This window comes from Populus euphratica, unplaced genomic scaffold (genome assembly GCF_000495115.2).
Source record: "Populus euphratica unplaced genomic scaffold, PopEup_1.0 scaffold227.1, whole genome shotgun sequence".
NCBI lineage: Eukaryota > Viridiplantae > Streptophyta > Magnoliopsida > Malpighiales > Salicaceae > Populus > Populus euphratica.
In genome coordinates, this window is record NW_011500104.1 from 192,899 (window position 1) to 201,085 (window position 8,187).

Here is an 8,187-nt window from a genome sequence, read left to right on the forward strand (position 1 = left end):
ACCTCCATGGAGAAGGAAAACGGGGTCCGGGGCTGTACAATCACCCACCATAAAAAACTGCCACGCGCAACATAAAAGCTGGCAAGCATAATGCTCATTTCTCACCTCCCTGTAGGGGGTGACGTAGCACGTGACTAAGAAAGCTTGCACGCAAGCCTGTCAGTCGCTGACCTAACCAAAGCCTTTTTTTTTTTTTTACATTTATGGACCAGAAGCAGAGGAACAGAAACTAGCATGCTCCTCTTTCTTGCTTGTGCCGTTGTCTTTATCTCTTTCTCTATCCTAATAACATTAACGTAAGAAAGTACTCCATGCCCTGAAGCCTAAGAATGCTGTAAACAAAAGAACTGTGGTATTTCATGACACGTATGTATGATGCGTGCTTGAATACTCTATGGTATTTCAAACTTTAGGTCATGTGGTGACATAAATCAATTATTTATTGCCAGAGGATTTTTAAAGTTAGTTAAGAAGAGACCGGGGACTGTCCGGTGTGTCTGACTCATCTGATGTAAAGCCATAAAGGTTTCTGTGTCTGTTTTGCTATATATATTAATTTTTTTCTTTCGTGGCAATAATTTTGTTAATCATGTCATTGTATGGGTTTAATAATTTATTACCGTGCCTAATGCTCGTGCCTGTAGGCAGGTTTGGAAAAGAGCAGGATCCATTTCTAATAATAAAAATACATGAATTTTCAAACAATCATTTTAATTTAATAATTTAAATTATTAAATAAAATTTTAAAATATAATTCATATTATTCTCTAATATATTTTCTAAAATAAAATTCTAAAATAAAAATTCTTTGATCTTTATTAAATAAATAAAAGTAATGAAATTCAAACTCACAACCCTTTAGTTATTCTAAAATAAAAATTCTTTGATCTTTATATTTGATCTTTATTAAATAAATAAAAGTGATGAAATTTAAACTCATGACCCTTTAGTCATTAAAATTTTAATACCATGTTAAAAAAGTATATTAACTTAATAAATTAAACTATTAGATAAAATAGTAAAATATAATTTATATTATTCGCTAATTCTCTAACATGCATCATGCATCATGGATCATGTTAAGTCGTTGGTTTTTGTTTTCTTTATTTTCACTATTTTCTATGCTCTTTGCATCTTTGGGCATGTGAGGAATTAAGTTCGTATAAAACAAGAAGGGTCGAAATCATTGTCCCTGGATAAAGCCCGAGCCCGTTTGCTGACAATGGGGACTGATGGAGAGTGGAGGGGGGTCATCATCACATGAAAGTATGCCTACAGAAAAAGACTTGGCGAGGGCAACAACGGTCCAGAAATATTAAAAAAGGACAAATACTTTGATTGGCGGATTATATTTGCCGATGCCATTGGACCATAGGACGCCCACATCATGATCCAAGAAGTTCAAGTTGAAAATCTTTGCTTATTCACGTTGATTTCAAACGGCAGCAAAGAACACCAAAAGCCTCCCAAGAGCAATACCAAAAGCTTAGAGGTTTTGGATTCGAATCCCAGAAAGGATAGAAGAACAGGTTACTCTGACTGTAAGGGGAAAAAAAGGAGAAAAAACTTGAAACGCCATATATCATTAATCGCTAATGCTAAAAAATATAGAGATAAAAATTTGGAGCAAAACTAATCACAACCACTTACTAGAGAAGGCTGAGTGCTGCCAATATAGCAGCGCTCCAAGCAAAAGGCCTTGGCTGATTAAAAAGAAACGCTGGGAAATTACATATGTGCAGAACATTATAATGTTACGCCTGCAATCCTTTCCGAGGAAAATAGTCGATTATCTCTCAATCTGGTCTCATATGGGGTTAAATCCATTCACATTAAATCCTCCATCAGTGGAAATAACTTGTTCGGGCATGTAAGCAGCAGCAGGTAGACAAAGAAATCCCACCAGGGACGAGACTTCCTTTGGATCTCCAACGTGCTGGAGAGGGGTTCGAGAAAACTTTGTCCAGAAACACCTTGTCATCGAGAAACTGGAAAGAGCAGACCATATGATAGTTAGAAAAGTTGCTGTGGAATCAATTATTCGAATCTTATATGCAAATTCTTCTTAAAGCTGATATGTCATGCAACATCTGACATACTCCAACGATTCATCATGTTTCATGATACATGTTATATCACACACGCACTCCCATCTCAAGATTACATGCCAAATTAAGATTATGGTTTGTTTAGCAGACGTGCCGTCACAAAAAGAATGTCGAGTGGGTAATGAAGCTAGAAAAACTGAATTGTTGTCAAAAGATCACAAAATGCAGTTTGATTACTGCTTGGTAAGTGTTGCCAGACTGATGAACTGTAGCTAACTCGGATGCTCTACCATAAAATATCTGAACAGACCAAGACATGAATCTTGTGACTTGCATCTGTTGAAAATAAAATACACATGTATTCAGATGAACCTCTCGAGCTTTATTGACTAATTTACAAGCTCTTTAACAAACTTCTAAATTCTGAATGCATCGTCCCTTCTATTTATATGGAGATTAATCTTCTAACTATCATAATCTAATGAATTCTAACTAACTAATTCAACAAGGATTCTAATAAACTAATCCAACACAAATCTTTTTTGACAAAGGAATCCTACATGCACTAGGATTTTTATCCGACAACATCATATATTATATACATTTATTTAGCGATTGAGATATATGGGCTCTTTAGATAACTAACTGATCCTTGATAATGATTAAGAGGTCTATAAGCAAGAGTTAATGCGAGGAAATTCAGTTTAGGAGGCATCTTCCTGACTTGACGAACCTCTATGTAGACCCTTGGGGTTCCTAAGAGCAATGAGTGGGTTCTTGCAATAATGTGTTTCCTTAGAATTTCACCAAAACAATAAAAGAGATTTGTCAAGCTTCCTGAAGCAAGAACCCGTTTCAATGTTCCAACGTTAATGGGTTAGGTTTAAAATATTGATCGATACAAATGCTAGATATCAATTGCAACTTAACTTAGATGGCAAAAACCATAAGTTTGACTAAACGTGAACAAAAGCATCCCTAAAATGGAATAAGATACCTGCCTGCTGCTTACCATCTCCATGTTATTAATGGCTTTAACTTTTAAACCAATCCGTGACCAGATTAAATAATTAATTCAAGATGATCTGGTGGCTTTCACTACTTAATCAAAAGAATGCTAGCATACCATAAAGGAAGGACTGGGAGCATTGTTTCAAATAATTCATCTATATGCAAAAAAGAGTTTCCCAGAGTTTCTCAAAAGACAGAGATAAATAAATCGTACTGTAAGAAGGTTAGAAAATCATACGTGTGCCACAAGCGAGGTTCTGATATACCAAGGTGCAACACAGTTCGTCCTGATATTGTCTTTTGCCCACTCACAAGCCAAAGTTCTTGCAAGTTGATTCATTGCCCCTGTGAATAGAAAATTGGAAGAAAGCCCTTTTGACTATTTCACAACCACGAAGTTCTCACTCATACTTATTTGAAAAGGACACTAGATTTCAACAGCTACTCACCTTTACTTGCTCCATAAATCGATCCAGCACCTAAATGCACAAGATCCGCAACAGAGGAAATAAATACAATGCTTCCTGCTCCAGAGGCTGTTAGAAGAGGATGTGCAATTTGAGACAAATGGTATGCAGATTCGAAATTAGTCGCCATGACTTACAAAATTTTTTCAGCAGAATAAACAGTTGTAGGCTTCCTGATAATTTTGCCAACATTGTTTCCCTAAATAACATATCATCCACATTAAATCTCGGGGAAGTGTAGAAAACAATAACTCTCTTTCCACGGATTCTTGCAAATGGGAGGGATAGGAGTGGTTAATTATCTCTGGTGGCCTATATAAATGGGGTTCATAGGCACCCAAAAGCGCACAAAGAAGAACGAAAACAACATATTTGGTAGGAACGATGCTATCAAATATGAACACATTCCATTAGAAAGCAAAGGGTGCAACATCACGGACAGAAATAAGAATTAGATCATCATTACAATATACAGTCAAGCCTTTCTCCTTCAAGCACAAACCATAAATTTCCCAATTGAACTAGCACGACGTGATAGCATAAGAACTGAGCAGAAATATGACACAAAATCAACCCTACGTCCTCAAACCAAAGAAATTTATTCATAAAAATTAAAGATGCAAAGTCATGGCTTCCAATTAACTGGCCACCTTAAAGTCAACAAGGGTGAAATGTAAAGATCGCTTTTGTGGCAAAGAGCCACTGAATGCCTAAAAGTGATGAATCAATGGAACTGAATCAAAGCGCCACTTTTAGCAACCCCTTCAAAGAAAATTGCTAATGCATACACAAGCTGCAAACCATACGCCTAAATGAGTAAAACAATTCACGAAAAAAATTCGATTTCGGCAGCAACTGCAAAGATGTTTCAAAGACCAAGTTTTTACAGGGTTACTTACAATAACGTTGAGTTAGCCATTAAAAAAACCTAGCCTCCTATTCTTTCAAGCACTTACTGAGCTCTTCTTCATTTCTAGAGCATATATGCACTCTCGCTCCTAGCCCAGCAAGTTCCTCCACTGTTGCATTCCTAATAAAAAGCACAGAAAACATCAAGGATTAAAAAAGAAGTGATTCCAGATAATAGGTCATCTTTGAATTACAAAGAAATGTACTTCTTGGAAGACTTCAAAATCCATAAAGAGAAAAAAAAATGAGAAAGTTTTAAACTTTGGTATTAGAGACAGATGGATAGAGAACCCGATTCCACGAGTACCACCAGTGACAAGAGCAGTCATTCCATGAAGAGACCATCTGGAGTCTTTGAAACTGCTGCTCTCTGCCATTGCCAGCCATTGATTTTCTCTCTGATTTGACAGAGTATTGGTGTGTGTCTTTAGGAAACCTCCGCTCGTCCAACGTAAATCAAATGAAGATGATTTTTGTAGCTCTGGACGACAAATGAAAAGGTGAACCACAGATTGTGTCCTATCTCTCTCTCCAGAGTTTTTCCCTTTATATATATATATATATATATTTTCTTTTAAAAATCTTGTCAAGCTGATATTTCTACTCAACTATTCCAAACAACTAATTTATTAAATAAGACTGGGCCAGCTGATGTCCAATCAAACCCAATTTGATGCATGTATAAGCTTATCACATCGTCTAATGGGCCATGGAGTCATTGACAGAATGACAGCCCATCTCACTGACAACTCTCTGTAGCGATAGTTCCCTATCCGGTTGGGTTGCTATTTGGAATTTAGACAATCTGTTCGTACAAAGAGATTATTAATTATTCACAATGTAATACTCCGTATATACGAAAAAGTATAAAGCACTATTTTGTTTTCTTTCAAGGTTTTCAAATTTCATTTTGCTCGTGATATCAGCTTATTTTGTATTGTTTTTTTATATCTAAATTACAGCTAAGATATTCCAAGTTTATTTTATTAATTCAATTTTAAATAAGAGTTTGACAAAACTAAAATGTAATATTATTATCTTTACTTACTAAATCTAAATCTAAAACTAAAATCTAAATCCTTATTTTTATCAATTTCTCATTCCTATTTTTTCGTCTTAAAACATTATTATTTTTTTAATATTTATTTGTGCTGAATTATTCGAAGTTAAAAATAATAAAACATTTAAAAATTTAAAAAATGAATTGGTATATATATATTACAAGATCCTGGAAATTTAGCTTGATCCTAGAGAAACGACAAAACAGTTTGAAAATGAAAATTTATCATTTTAATATGAAAAACAAAAGGCTAATTAACTGGAATGGAATTTACATATTTTCTCAAACATCTTGGGATGGAAATGTACAAGATATACACGAGACAGCGAGACATTTCACGCATGCTAGTCTTTAGCGTGGAACATACAGATATTTTTTTCTTGATCTTGTTAGGGGACTAATTTGTCTCAGAAACCGCTCCTGCCATTTCCGAACGCTCACCAGCCAACTCCACTGGCCTAAAATACAGCTCAAGTTCTAGGCCTCCTGGGAGGTTTGGTGTAGTGATGGACTTAAATAATTGAACAATTAATGTTTAATTTGCTTTAGGAGCTTAGTTAAGTGGATCCTGCTGCATCTCAATGTTACCGGAGATGCAGCATGTAGAATTCGAGGGAGACCGGGAAAGAGTCCTTCTCAGAACCGACTACTCTCAGGTCTCACTCTGCAGGCCAGCAGACTAGAAACTGCTATCCAATAGCGAATGCTGCCGTGGGACATAGAAGTACACTATGGCCAAAGGAGCAAGCCATGTCTACTATTTTCGAGCACTCTACAATTTTACAAAGCATCCTAAATACAGTAAATCCCGACCCACCTCACGCACAAATAAGCTATATAGGCAGGGGGAGAGAGAGAGAGAGAGATCAGCTTCTTCTCCACATTCCCATAGTAAAATCTATGAAAGCAACAGAGAAACAGACATATCATATTGTCCATGTGCACCTCTCTGAAGCCTAATCTGTCACTACAGCAGTATTTGATTCAGATTCATAAATATGCAGCTCCTTAACCTATACACCAGACAAAACTCGCAACCAATTCTCTTTAATCTCCCTCTTACACAAACATAGAAACCCAAGTAACTAACCTCACTTTCCCTTTTATGTTTATCTATGTATCTATCAAAGTCAAAACTCACGGGAAAAACCCACCTCAAGATTAACAACACAACAATCTTCAATAGTCTAGGATTTAAATATATCTAGAACAATACATCCTATATATATATATAGGATTTCTTTACTGGACAACTTAAATTCCCTGCATGTGCAGCAACGTGTCTCAATTTCTCTTCGTCTCGCGCCATCTGTCTTTCCCGTGAAAGAACTCATTTGAATTTTTTTTATATTTTTAAATTGTTTTAATATGTAAAAAGTCAATTTTAAAAAATAAAAAATATTATTTTTATGTATTTAATTATCTTGCTCCAAGTCAAATTAAAGCGCTGTTTCATCAATTTCCCTTGTTAAGAAACGCTGAAAAAACAAAAATATACAACCCTTAACTGGGCGTTTATTAAGGAAGAACAGTCTATATCAAAATGTGGCTAAATGGCAACTATTATTGTACTACCATTACTTTACTGAATTCCTGTCCAATAACCACACAGGTCTAGCTGAGGGTCTCAAAAAATGTTAATTTCTTAGACATTTTTAGGCTTCTATAGGGTTTGGTCGTTGATAGTGAATAGATACAACAGTAACATGTACATACAAAAAAGCGCGTAAATAGTGTCGATGATGTGATCTAGACATGTAGCAGAAACTGTGCAAATCTCTATATTTTACTAAATTTGATTCTAAAGAGCTGGTGCATGTTTGTGGACGATATGGAGATTTTAGAGAGGAAAGAATAAGAAAACAGGAAGTGTGTGGATTTATTCTGGGTTGGATTCAAATGAAAAGGTGCTGGTACTGTAATAGCTGGTTTTTTGGTGAAAGGTGACAATAAGAAGGTAAAAAGAGAAATGATGTTCCCTAATGTTAATCCACAAGCATGTAGCTGAAGTGACTCACTGTCAGTTCTTTCACACCTTTTAAAACCCCACTCTCCCTATCTCTCTTCTGAAATTGTCTAGCTGACGTCTAATGGTGTTTAGTGTGCAAAGGAAGAGTTACCCTGTTTCCCGTACAGCCTTGGCTAGACTTTTTCCGCCTGAACCACGCTGAGGGATTTGAATCCTAATGGCTATCCATCTTCACTGAGTGTTTGGAAGGAAGGTAATTTGTATTTTTTTAATAAAAAATATGTTTTTCTTTTTAATTTTTAAAGATGTGTGATTTATACTTAAAAAAATATTATATTTTTTAAAAAAATTACTATTCTTTAGAGCCAAACACAAATTTCTACTCAAAACCTAGCTAATACATTTATTTATTTTTATGAATTAAGTACCCTAATACAATTAACATCCCTCTACATGACATTCAAAACCTCCGATCATTTCCATGAATTATAGAATAGATCGAAGTGCCATATTAAGAGAGGCTGTGCGATTCTATCGTTTTTCATAGGCAAAACTCCTTGCCATTAATTGGAACTGATAAATAACGAAGTGTAAACAGTAAATATCAGAAATGAGATGTAGAGGAAAAGCTTTTTATTCTTTTAGTTTTGATATTAGTACAAGAGTTCTTTGCCTATCATCCATTAGATCATGAAATCTAGAGAAAGGGGAAAAAAGAGTAGG

General features: G+C 35.3%; 1 pseudogene; it reads right to left on the reverse strand.

Moving 5' to 3' along the window:
- Window positions 1-1,563: 1,563 nt before the first annotated feature.
- Window positions 1,564-4,843, reverse strand: LOC105109573 (tropinone reductase homolog; annotated as a pseudogene).
- Window positions 4,844-8,187: the final 3,344 nt, after the last annotated feature.